This window comes from Sminthopsis crassicaudata, chromosome 4, assembly GCF_048593235.1.
Source record: "Sminthopsis crassicaudata isolate SCR6 chromosome 4, ASM4859323v1, whole genome shotgun sequence".
In the NCBI taxonomy this organism is placed as follows: domain Eukaryota; kingdom Metazoa; phylum Chordata; class Mammalia; order Dasyuromorphia; family Dasyuridae; genus Sminthopsis; species Sminthopsis crassicaudata.
Genome location: NC_133620.1, coordinates 413,591 through 425,503, shown reverse-complemented (window position 1 = coordinate 425,503; position 11,913 = coordinate 413,591).

Sequence of the window (11,913 nt, the reverse complement as noted above, 5' to 3'; positions counted from 1 at the left end):
CAACCAAGGTTTATTGGGATTTTCTTGGATCACTGAACTGCTGAGAAGAGCCAAGTTGAAGATCTCACAATCTTGCTGTTATTGTGTAAAACGTATTCCTGGTTCTGCTTATTTTGCTCAGCATCCATTCATGTAAACCTCTCCAGGTCTTTCTAAAATTGGCTTGTTCATTTTTTATAGAACAATAATATTCCATTACTTTCATATGCCATAACTTATTTAGTCATTCCCCAATTGATGGGCATCTACTCATTTTCCAGTTCTTTGCCACCACAAAAGGAAGCTGAGTGATTTTTTCAATGCCTATTTACCTAATAATTCTATTACATCTGGGCAATTCTCTTTGATGATTTCCTGTAAAATAGTATCTAGGCTCTTTTTTTCATCATAATTTTTGGGAAGTCCAATAATCCTCAGATTATCTCTCCTAGATCTATTTTCCAGATCTGTTGTTTTTCCAAAAAGATATTTAATATTTTTCTCTAATTTTTCATTTTAAAAATTTTGCTTGACTGATTCTTGATGTCTCAATTCATTTCAGTTTGTTCAGTTAGTTGAGTGATATTTTTTCCCCCAGAGGCTGGGGTTAAGTGACTTGCCCAGGGTCACACAGCTAGGAAGTGCTAAGTGTCTGAGACCAGATTTGAACTAGGGTCCTCCTGAATTCAGGGCTGGTACTCTATCCACTGCACCACCTAGCTGCCCCCAGCTGAGTGATTCTTAATATTCATATTACAGATCAATAATTTTCTCTCTTGCACTAAAATCTACCATAGGAGAAATGATGTTTTATTATTTAACATTAATTATTACTAATTTTTACTTAATATTAAGAGTTATTATTATTTTGTTAGGCAGCTGGTTAGCACTTAATTGAGTATTAGAGCTGGAATTGCAAAGAACTGAGTTGAAATCTAGCTTTAGTCACTAGCTACAGGATTCTGCTCAAGTTGCTTTAATCTCTTTTTGCCTCAGTATCTTCATCTGTAAAGCAGAGATAATAATAAAACCTACTTCCCGAGGTTATTGCATGGATCCAATGAGATGACATTTGTAAAGCATTTTGCAAATCTTAAAGTATTATCTAAGGGCTAGTTATTCTTATTCCTGGCATTTATATAGTGCTTTTAGTATTTGCAAAGTGTTTTCCGTATGTTATCCATATGATTATCCTTTCCATTTCACCTACAAGCTAAATGGGGCTTAGGCAGGGTAAACAAAGGGAAGAAATCACCATCAACAAGAATTTACCTTGGCTTCCCTAGTTCCTCTTTGCCAGACTAATGTGAATATCTTTTTTCTAATGAGCTCACAGGATTTGGGGGTGGGAACATTTTGCTAGAACTTTGAAGCATCCCAGATAACTGCATTCCCAGCTAACTGGATCTGCATTTAAGTCTTTGAGATTCAAACTGTGAAAATCTCTTCCTATTTCCATGTTTAACTGAATAACTGATGAAACCCAGGTTTTCCTAGCATTTAATAGGCTTTATATGTCATTCACTGTGTTATTTTTTTAAATTAGTTTGTTGGGGGGCAGCTAGGTGGCGCAGTGGATAGAGCACCAGCCTTGAATTCAGGAGGACCCGAGTTCAAATCTGATCTCAGACACTTAACACTTCCTACCTGTGTGACCCTGGGCAAGTCACTTAACCCCAGCCTCCAAAAAAAAAATTTTTATTTTTTTTTTTTAATTAGTTCATTGGGCTGGATGTGAGAAAGGGGAACTGTCATCAAAACTAAATGGAACACTTCTAAGATATCACTGAATTGTGGATGTTTTAATGTGAGACAATAAAAAAAAAAAAAAAAAAAAAAAAAAACATTTTCTCTACTTCTTGTACCTTTCAAACTCAAAATCCCTGCCCACCCCATGAAATTTCTGGACTAAAAAGTGCCATCTAAGCTGTGCTAGAGTCACTTGTCCTACCACTGATATGGTAACATGGGACAGTAACGTGACACTAAAGCTTGAGGAACAGGAGTCATGAGTAGTTCGTCCAAAGGAAATTGGAGTAGGCTGAGTGGAATTACATTATGGTGGAAAGTGTGCTTCAAGACCAAGCAACGAAGAGACCAGAGTCTCAGTAGCCTCATTCCTGAACCTTAGATATATTTTCTCCAAGAAGAGAAAGGCTGTCAATGTGAAGAGCCTTGAATGGAATGATGTCCCCAAAATAAAATTGGGCAGGATATCAGAAACTGGAGTAGAAATAAGGGGGGGGGGTCTTCTGGGTGAGATCCCCAAACAAAGAGCAGCCCACAGATAAAATGCCCTCAGTGTGCAGATGCCCATTTCCCAATTTTTCTAGGACTGATGCTGGTCACTAATCATATAACAGCATGGCACCTGGGGGCACCTTCAATTCATACACGGATCCCCCATGATGGTTTTACAAATTCAAGATACTTTGAAGATCAGCATCCTACCAAAACCTATAGTTCCCAAGCTGCCACTGGTGTGATTACTCTTATAGTCAGCCAGAGGACACCGTTAATTAAAAGCAAAAGCTTTCTAACATGTCAGCACCAACCTCACAGGGCTGTTTGGAAGATGAAATGAGAAAAGAAATAGCATAGAAGAAAAAGTAGCAACACATTTCCCCGCCCCCAAATTTAAGACACAATCTCCCGCTCTCCAACAACCTCAATTTACAGATGAGGAAACCAAAGCAGGAATAGCTTAAATGATAGGTACCAGGGAACATAGCTAATATATGGGGTTATATCTGACCCAAACCCAGTGCTCTATCCATTAACCCACACTGCCTTTAAGGCCATCAAGTTTATAAGATGATCAATTACTAATTGTCACATATATTGAGAACTTTCTATTTGTTGTAATACTACTGTAACATGAATGTTTTAATCATTAGCATTAATAATAATAGTTTTTATTGTTATTACTGACATTTATATGGCATTTTAAAGGTTTGCAAAGGGCTTGAAGTAAAGTTATCTTATTTGATCCTCACAACAATATGTGAGATAGTTGCTATTATTATTCCCATTTTTCAGATGAAGAAATTAAGGCTCAGAGAGGAAGAGAAAAAAAAAAAAAAAGAAGTGAATCACCGACAAATAATTCCCAACATGAAACAAAAACAGCCAGACTAGGTGAACATAGTCAACTTCCTCTCTTCACCCTCTTTTAAGTTTGATCCTGTGTTTTCCCCTTCTACTCATCTGAATGAGAGATCAAATGAGTCTAATGATAGAGAAAACTGGAAGACCTTGAACTCAGAACTCCCTGGAGAATTTGTGTCAAGTTTCTAAGCTGATGTTGATTGGTTACAGTTTAATGGATATTAAGCAGGGAGATGCTTTTTTTTTTTTTTTTTTTTTTATTAATTAAAGCTTTTTATTTTTCAAAACATATGCATGGACAATTCTTCCACATTAGCCCTTGCAAAACCTTGTGTTCCACTTTTTCCTCCCCTTTCTCCACCCCTTCTCCTAGATGGCAAGTTGTCCAATATATGTTAAATATGGTAGGAATATATGTTAAATCCAATAGACGCATACATATTTATATAATTATCATGCTGCACAAAAAAAAATCAAATCAAAACAGAAAAAAAATAAGAAAAAATAAAATTCAGGCAAACAACAAAAAGAGTAAAAATGCTATGTTGTGACCTACATTCATTTCCCACAGTCCTCTCTCTGAGTGCAGATGGCTCTCTCTATCACAAGACCATTGGAACTAGTCTGAATCATCTCATTATTGAAGAGAGCCACTCCCATCAGAATTGATCATCCTAAAATCTTGTTGCCCTGTACAATGATCTGATTTTGATGCAGGGAATTTCTAACCTTAACTCAGAGCAGGACTTCTGGCTATGAGCCTGATCTTATTGAGCAGAAAGTTAAGATCTAAAAAGTAGATTTAAATTTGTAGTACATCCATGATTTGGGACAATTCTGTATTTGAATCTTGACTCCTATTCAAGAGAAGATGCCTCTTAAGGTTAAAATCTGAGAACAGAAAGAAGAAAAGGCTCATAAGTGTAAGGGCCCTTTAAATGGGCAGACACAGTGCATCGGGAGATTGAGGCCCAGAAGTAATTTCTGTGGATATTAGGACTGCCCTTGGGTGGGATCTTGGCCACGATGAGATAGCTTCGTAATGGGTGAGTCTCTCGCTGATTGGCTGTGTGTGTGACCTCACAGGCCCTTTATAAGCCCACTGCAGGCAGCAGTCGCTCTCTTTAACCTGGCGCTCTTCACCCTGGCTCCCTAGCCTAGGTGGCCAAGCCGAGATGGATAGCCAAAAGAGGTAAGGATTTTGGTAGTGAACACGTGGGTCTTCTGACCAGGTGTTCACTCGGGAACCAACAAGTCAGGGCATCAGTCAGGGCATGATGTGAGTAGGTATAATAAAGGCTTTTAAGATTACATGTGGCTGTTCTTGAGCGTGCTACCAGTTATTAAGCTATAGATTCAAGAGATCATGGCCAGAGACCTTTGAAGGCCTCAGAGGAGGCGAGCCGGGTAGAGTTCACACTGCAAAGGACAGTGGTCAAAGGTACTCTGGTGGGTCTAGGACAGACTAGTAATTGTAACTGCCAGGGAGAGCACGTTACACATAAGGACTTTTTGGTCCAATGGATCTTGATTTTTCCTAAGAACACCAATGGATAAAAAGCTTTGGGCTTTAGGTCAAGAGTGTTGACCAAGTCTACGCCTCATCCTATGGATCCTATGGAAAGGAACTGGCTCTTCTGCTGAGGATTACATGAAACCAGGAGCTGAAAAGAGAAGAACTAGAGGTCACATGAGAACCCAGCGGAAAGCAAATCCTGGAGACTAAACTTCCAACTGGAGACATGGGCGCAACAGAAACTATGCTCTGTGCTTGAAGTTCTTCTGTGTATTCACACTTCCCAATGGACGGCAGGTGTTTTAGTGGAAGACAAGTTTATGAGGGAAATGCTGAATTTCCTCCTTGTCTTGCTCTTGGCAGCTAGGTGATGCAGGGGTTAGGGCACTGGGCTTGAAGGAAGAACTGAGTTCAAATCCAGACTCAGACATTTACTGTGTGAATCTCATCCTCTACTTTCCTCAGTTTCCTCACGAGTAAAATGGGGATAATAATAGCATCTACCTCCCAGAGTTGTTTTGAAGGTAAATGAAATAATAATTGGAGAGTGCCTGGCAGGTGGTAAATGGGATAGAAATGTTAGCTATGATAAGGAGGAGGAGGATGTCATTTTACAAATAAATGCTTTTGCTTTTAATTAATTATATTGTCTGACTGATTACAAGTGCAATCCTCTCAGTGGCAGTTTGTGAGCTGTGGTTTTGACCCTCACAGTACTTTCAACTTAGGATTTCTTTATCTGATGTGAATCAGAGATGCCCCCAGGAAAATTATAAAGTAGGGGGTTCTTATGCATATCAGAGGCCCTTGTAGACTTATCCCTCATCCAAAAGAGCCTATTTCTTCCTTTCCTAGTGTGTCCATAACTTTTTTGGGTCCCTTTAATGCAAAATCCCTGATTATAGTATTTTAAACATAGGAGGTTTTTACTCTGTGTCCCTTCCCCACTCTCAATCCTTCCCAATGACTGTCTCTCTGGCCAGGAATCCAGTGACCTCCAGTCATCTCTATTAAAACCTGCTGTCAAGAAAGGATTTGAAACCCATTTATGCTGAAGTAAAATTGACTGACTCCTGAAAATACTTGCTCTCAGCAGAGGATTTTACATCTTAACAGGAATCAAAGTCTTAAGTTAAAGAAAGGCAAGAAGTTCCTGGGATAGAATTTCAGTCATTAGTCAGTGAGCAGATGGGAGAGACTTTGGGGGCACAAAAGGGTCTTTCTTATGGCCAGAGTAGATACTGATGGAGATGTTTGGTTACTCTACTTGGGCCCACTAGGGCCTCAGAAGTAGCCAGATTATTTCTGTCAAAGAAAGGGCCATTTTCATAAACAAACACCACAGTTCCTAGATTTCCTGGTTAGCCCTCAGTGATGGTTACTTAGTGATCATTTCTCAATAAGAAGCTCACGGACCCCTTTGAAGTGGAAGCTCAAAGACCTTTGACTTTTAGAAGTCTAACAGACAGAGTACTTTACTGTGGGGTCACTGGATTGAAGACCCCTCAAGAGAAGGAGGAGGAGGAGTGATTACTGAGAAACAGAAGGCTCAGTGCTAATGCACAGCTATTCATTATATCATATGATTTACATTTTTTAAAAAAATCATTCTCTGTGATTTATAAAGAACCAAGAAAATGAGGTAAAAGCTGGGACCAATGGAAGTGGCCTTGAGAGCTACTGTTCTTTCTGAATGGCAAACCTAGGTCACCTTTTCATTGTTTGAACATGGGGGAAATCCTCACTGTTTAAAAGAGAAAGATCACAAATGCTTATCCTGACATCCAAGCCTCTCTTCTGTGGGACCCTTATCTGCTTCTTTGGCTCAATGACCCACGTTTGAATCTGTTCTCTTCCCTTGGTGCCTTGGGGGAGCTTGCAGAAGAACTTAGACTTCTTAGGTCTGTTTCATGTAACTGTAACCCATATGACATGTTACATGTTTCATGTAACCCATATAACATGTTACATGTTTCCTGTAACCCATATGACATGTTACATGTTTCCTGTAACCCATATGACATGTTACATGTTTCCTGTAACCCATATGACATGTTACATGTTTCATGAACCACACATAACATGTTACATGTTTCATGAAACACATATAACATGTTACATGTTTCATGTAACCCATATAAAATGATAAGGTTGGGCTAAAGCTTCCAGCTCTATATCTGTGATCCTCCCATTCCAACATTTATAGCAGGACTGAAAAAGAGAATAATTGATCCTTCGGTTTACCTTCTTAGAGCAGAGAAAGGTAGCGCAGTGGAGAGGACAATGCTCCTGAATCAGGAAATTCTGAGTTCAAATTCTGTCTCAGACATTTAGGGCTGTGTGGGAAATAGCTTTCTCAACTGTAAAATAGGGATAAGAACAGCACGTACCTTGAAGGATTGTCAAGATGATCAAATAGGATAATAATTATAAATAACTTAGTGGAGTACCTGGCACATAGTAGGTGCTATATAAAAGCTACTAGTACGATGAAGATGAAGATGATAATGATGAAGAAATGAAATAATATTTGGGAAGCATATGCAGCATCATCCCTGGCACAAAAAGGCCCTTAGGTAATGCTTGTTTCCTTCTTTCTTTTCTTCCTAAAGACAAATAAGATGCTCATGATTGTCTCAGAGAGAAGGCATTGAGATGAAGGACTGGGAAAGATCCTTGTGGAAGGTAGGACTCCAGCCAGAAGATGGAGATGAGGAGGAAGAGAATTCTAGATCCTGGGACATGGTTGATTCTTGTCCAGACCCAAGAGGTGGAGGGCAGTGTGTGAGGAATAAGGAGGAGACCGGTATAAGCCTGTGGCAGCCTATGGGAAGAAGGCAGGATATAGGGATGCTGCAAAAGTGAAAGGTCAGAAAGACCCCAGGGCAGGAGGACCTTGAAAAAGCAACAAGAGGATTTTCTTTTAATCCTGGGAGCACTGGGGAACCCCTGGAGTTGGCTTAAAGGAGGGAGATTCAGATGAGTCCACATTGACTGTCCAACTTCTGCCTCCAAGCCTTTTTTTTCCCCCCCTTTTTTTTTTTAATTTCTCTTCTCCCCATCCCTGGGCAGGGGCATCTGAGTTTACAAGATCACATAATCATGAAGGTGAGCTCTTCCTTATATGCTGAGTTCACACCAATCATTATATCACTAGGAAACTGTTAGGATTACTAGGTGAGAACTCAGGTTGTCTGGACAGTGACAAGGTGAGAATTCAGGTTGTCTGGACAATTACAAGGTGAGAACTCAGGTTGACTTGACAGTTCTCTGGCTCAGACCTTTGGTTTGGGCCTTTAAAGGGAGTTTACACCTTAGGAATTCTAAGAGGAGCAAGCTCATTGGTTGGAGTACTTCTTCCCAGAAGCCCTTGCATGATCCCACGCCCATTCTCTGGGAGGATAAAAGAGGACAGCACTCCAGAGATAGGAGAAGTCTCTGCTCTACATCAGGCTTGACCGGGCTCTCTGCAGGAAGGGAAGTCACTTCTCTGGACAAGAGTTAAGGGCAACTGTCTGGAGACAACAGTTCTCTACAAGAGGAAGAATCTGTCCGAGAGAATTGAGTTGACACAGCAGATCTCCTCCCAGAGAGTGATCAGCAGCTTCTGGAGACGACAGCACGCTACAGGAAACCATTATTTGTTGTAGGATTAAATCAATGCTAAACTAGATTTAACCACTGTCTCCTCAATTCCACTCAATTCCATGTTTTAAGTTCTGGCCCATAACATCTCCTTGTAGGATTAAATCAATCATACTGAAGCATGCTAAATGAGATAACTATTGTCTCTATCAGTTCCACTGATTTAGTCCCTTGTTTCAAATTCTGGCCCATAACAGATAAGTGCCATTATTATTCTTTTATTTTTTCTTCCAGATGATGTAACTGAGGCAGACAATGATTACATAATTTATTCAGGCTCATACAGTGCCTGAAGCAGTCTTCCTTACTGTAGATCTAATATCTGATCACACTACCACTCCAACACATCCAGAGCCACTCACTTTCCCCATAACCCTTTCTTCCAAGTTTTTCCATTTATTTTGAGGGCATTACCCATCCTCCCTTCAGTCAGCCCACTTCACACCTTCGGTATCATCCTCAATTTATCCCTCTTTTTCAATCTCCATAGCCAGTCACTTCCTAACTCTTGTTATTTTTACCTCTCTTTGCATCTACCTCTTCTCTCTATTCAAACAAACATCTTCATCAGATCTGGCCTATTGCAATAGCATCCCTGGCTGCAAGTCATCCTCCATACAGTTGCCCAAATCATTTTCCCAAGCTCACTGTTAATATGAAGTAGGGACTTAAATGTTTTGCATTAATCTTATTAAATCCTATACTGCTTCTGCATTGTAGAAGGACTTGAGCCATTAGTAGCCCCTCAAAATCCCCAAACTTGGGGGCAAAATTCTAACCTCCATCTCCAGGCCCCACATATTATTTTTTTTTTATTAATTTTATTATTATAGTTTTTTGACATTACGTAGGCATGGGTAATTTTTTTACAGCATTATCCCTTGTACTCACTTCTTTTCCAAATTTTCCCCTCCCTCCCTCCCTCTACCCCCTCCCCTAAATGACAGGCAATCCCATACATGTTACCACATATTATTTTCTAACCTCCAATGTTTTTTCCTTCTAATTGTGCCCATGGAATTCCACTCCATAAGACACAGCTGAGGCTCCACCAAAGACTTCCTTTATTCAGTTAGAAGTAATTTTATCTAACGTTGAACCAGTGTGATAGTTATGCTCCCCTTATTACAGGTTTACCATTATACTTTGGAGCTCAAGAAATTCAATAGACCTCATCAAAAACATTTCTTAATCACAGCCTTGTGAAGATAATAGACATGTTTGTTAGATGAACAAATGAATGAATTGACTTGCAATGGGTTGTTTGTGGTTCTGCTTTACCCTGGCTCTGTCCTTGAACTTAGCTGGCTCCCAAACGGCCTCAGCAGGCTGTCGTGGACGTGGTGGGTCAGAGTCTCTGCCCACTGTCTGGTAAATAATTAACGTTACTGGCGTACTTCTCAAATGTGATTCAGTTGCTGACCCTTGTTGATTTCAAGTTTGAAGCTTCAAGCAAAGTCAAAGGAAGAAGAGTCCATATCTTTTTTTTTTTTTTTTTTTTGGGGGGGGGAGGCTGGGGTTAAGTGACTTGCCCAGGGTCACACAGCTAGGAAGTGTTAAGTGTCTGAGACCAGATTTGAACTCGGGTCCTCCTGAATTCAGGGCTGGTGCTCTAACCACTGCGCCCCCTAGCTGCCCCTCAAGAGTCCATATCTTAATAAAGTCCCACCTCCATTTCCTGTCCTTGACTTCATTACAAGTTGCCGTCCCCAGGGACCAATTCCCTTCAGTAGGAATAGCCAGGGTGACTGCAGACCATGATGATACTTTCTGGCTACACAATGGAAGTGTATCACTCCTTATTTCACCTAGATTTGGATTTTTCCTCGAAAGAATTTAAATACTTTTATAAAATATATAAATTGTATGTGTTGGCATTTTAAATCATCTTCTCCTTCCCCTTTTTAAAAATCCTGTTGGGTATTATCCCCAATTCATTGCGCTTCCTCAACCTCCATATTCCATCGCTCCATAAATCTTGTTTATTTCTACCTCTATAACATCCTTTGCATCTACTTCTTTTCTCCATTCAAATAAATATCTTGCTAGCATCTTCTTACCTGGCCTATTGCAATAGCATCTTCCCACCCGCCTATTGCAATAAAGTCTTCCCACATGGCCTATTGCAATAGCATCTTCCCACCCGGCCTATTGCAGTAGCATCTTCCCACCCGGCCTATTGCAATAGCATCTTCTCACCTGGCCTATTGCAGTAGCATCTTCCCACCTGGCCTATTGCAGTAGCATCTTCTCACCCGGCCTATTGTAATAGCATCTTCTCACCTGGCCTATTGCAATAAAGTCTTCCCACCCGCCTATTGCAGTAGCATCTTCTCACCCAGCCTATTGCAATAGCATCTTCTCACCCGGCCTATTGCAATAAAGTCTTCCCACCCGCCTATTGCAGTAGCATCTTCTCACCCTGCCTATTGTAATAGCATCTTCTCACCCGGCCTATTGCAATAAAGTCTTCCCACCCGCCTATTGCAATAGCATCTTCTCCCCTGGCCTATTGCAGTAGCATCTTCTCACCCGGCCTATTGCAATAAAGTCTTCCCACCCGGCCTATTGCAGTAGCATCTTCTCACCCGGCCTATTGCAGTAGCATCTTCCCATCTGGCCTATTGCAGTAGCATCTTCTCACCCGGCCTATTGCAGTAGCATCTTCCCACCCGGCCTATTGCAGTAGCATCTTCTCACCCGGCCTATTGCAGTAGCATCTTCTCACCCGGCCTATTGCAGTAGTGTCTTCCCACCCGGCCTATTGCAGTAGCATCTTCTCACCCGGCCTATTGCAGTAGTGCCTTCCCACCCGGCCTATTGCAGTAGCGTCTTCTCACCCGGCCTATTGCAGTAGCGTCTTCCCACCCACCTATTGCAACAGCATCTTCCCACCCGGCCTATTGCAGTAGCATCTTCTCACCCGGCCTATTGCAGTAGCATCTTCCCACCCGGCCTATTGCAGTAGCATCTTCCCACCCGGCCTATTGCAGTAGCATCTTCCCACCCGGCCTATTGCAGTAGCATCTTCCCATCTGGCCTATTGCAGTAGCATCTTCCCACCCGGCCTATTGCAGTAGTGTCTTCCCATCTGGCCTATTGCAGTAGCATCTTCTCACCCGGCCTATTGCAGTAGCATCTTCCCACCCGGCCTATTGCAGTAGCATCTTCTCACCCGGCCTATTGCAGTAGCATCTTCTCACCCGGCCTATTGCAGTAGTGTCTTCCCACCCGGCCTATTGCAGTAGCATCTTCTCACCCGGCCTATTGCAGTAGTGCCTTCCCACCCGGCCTATTGCAGTAGCGTCTTCTCACCCGGCCTATTGCAGTAGCGTCTTCCCACCCACCTATTGCAACAGCATCTTCCCACCCGGCCTATTGCAGTAGCATCTTCTCACCCGGCCTATTGCAGTAGCATCTTCCCACCCGGCCTATTGCAGTAGCATCTTCCCACCCGGCCTATTGCAGTAGCATCTTCCCACCCAGCCTATTGCAGTAGCATCTTCCCACCCGGCCTATTGCAGTAGCATCTTCTCACCCGGCCTATTGCAGTAGTGTCTTCCCACCCACCTATTGCAACAGCATCTTCCCACCCGGCCTATTGCAGTAGCATCTTCTCACCCGGCCTATTGCAGTAGCATCTTCTCACCCGGCCTATTGCAGTA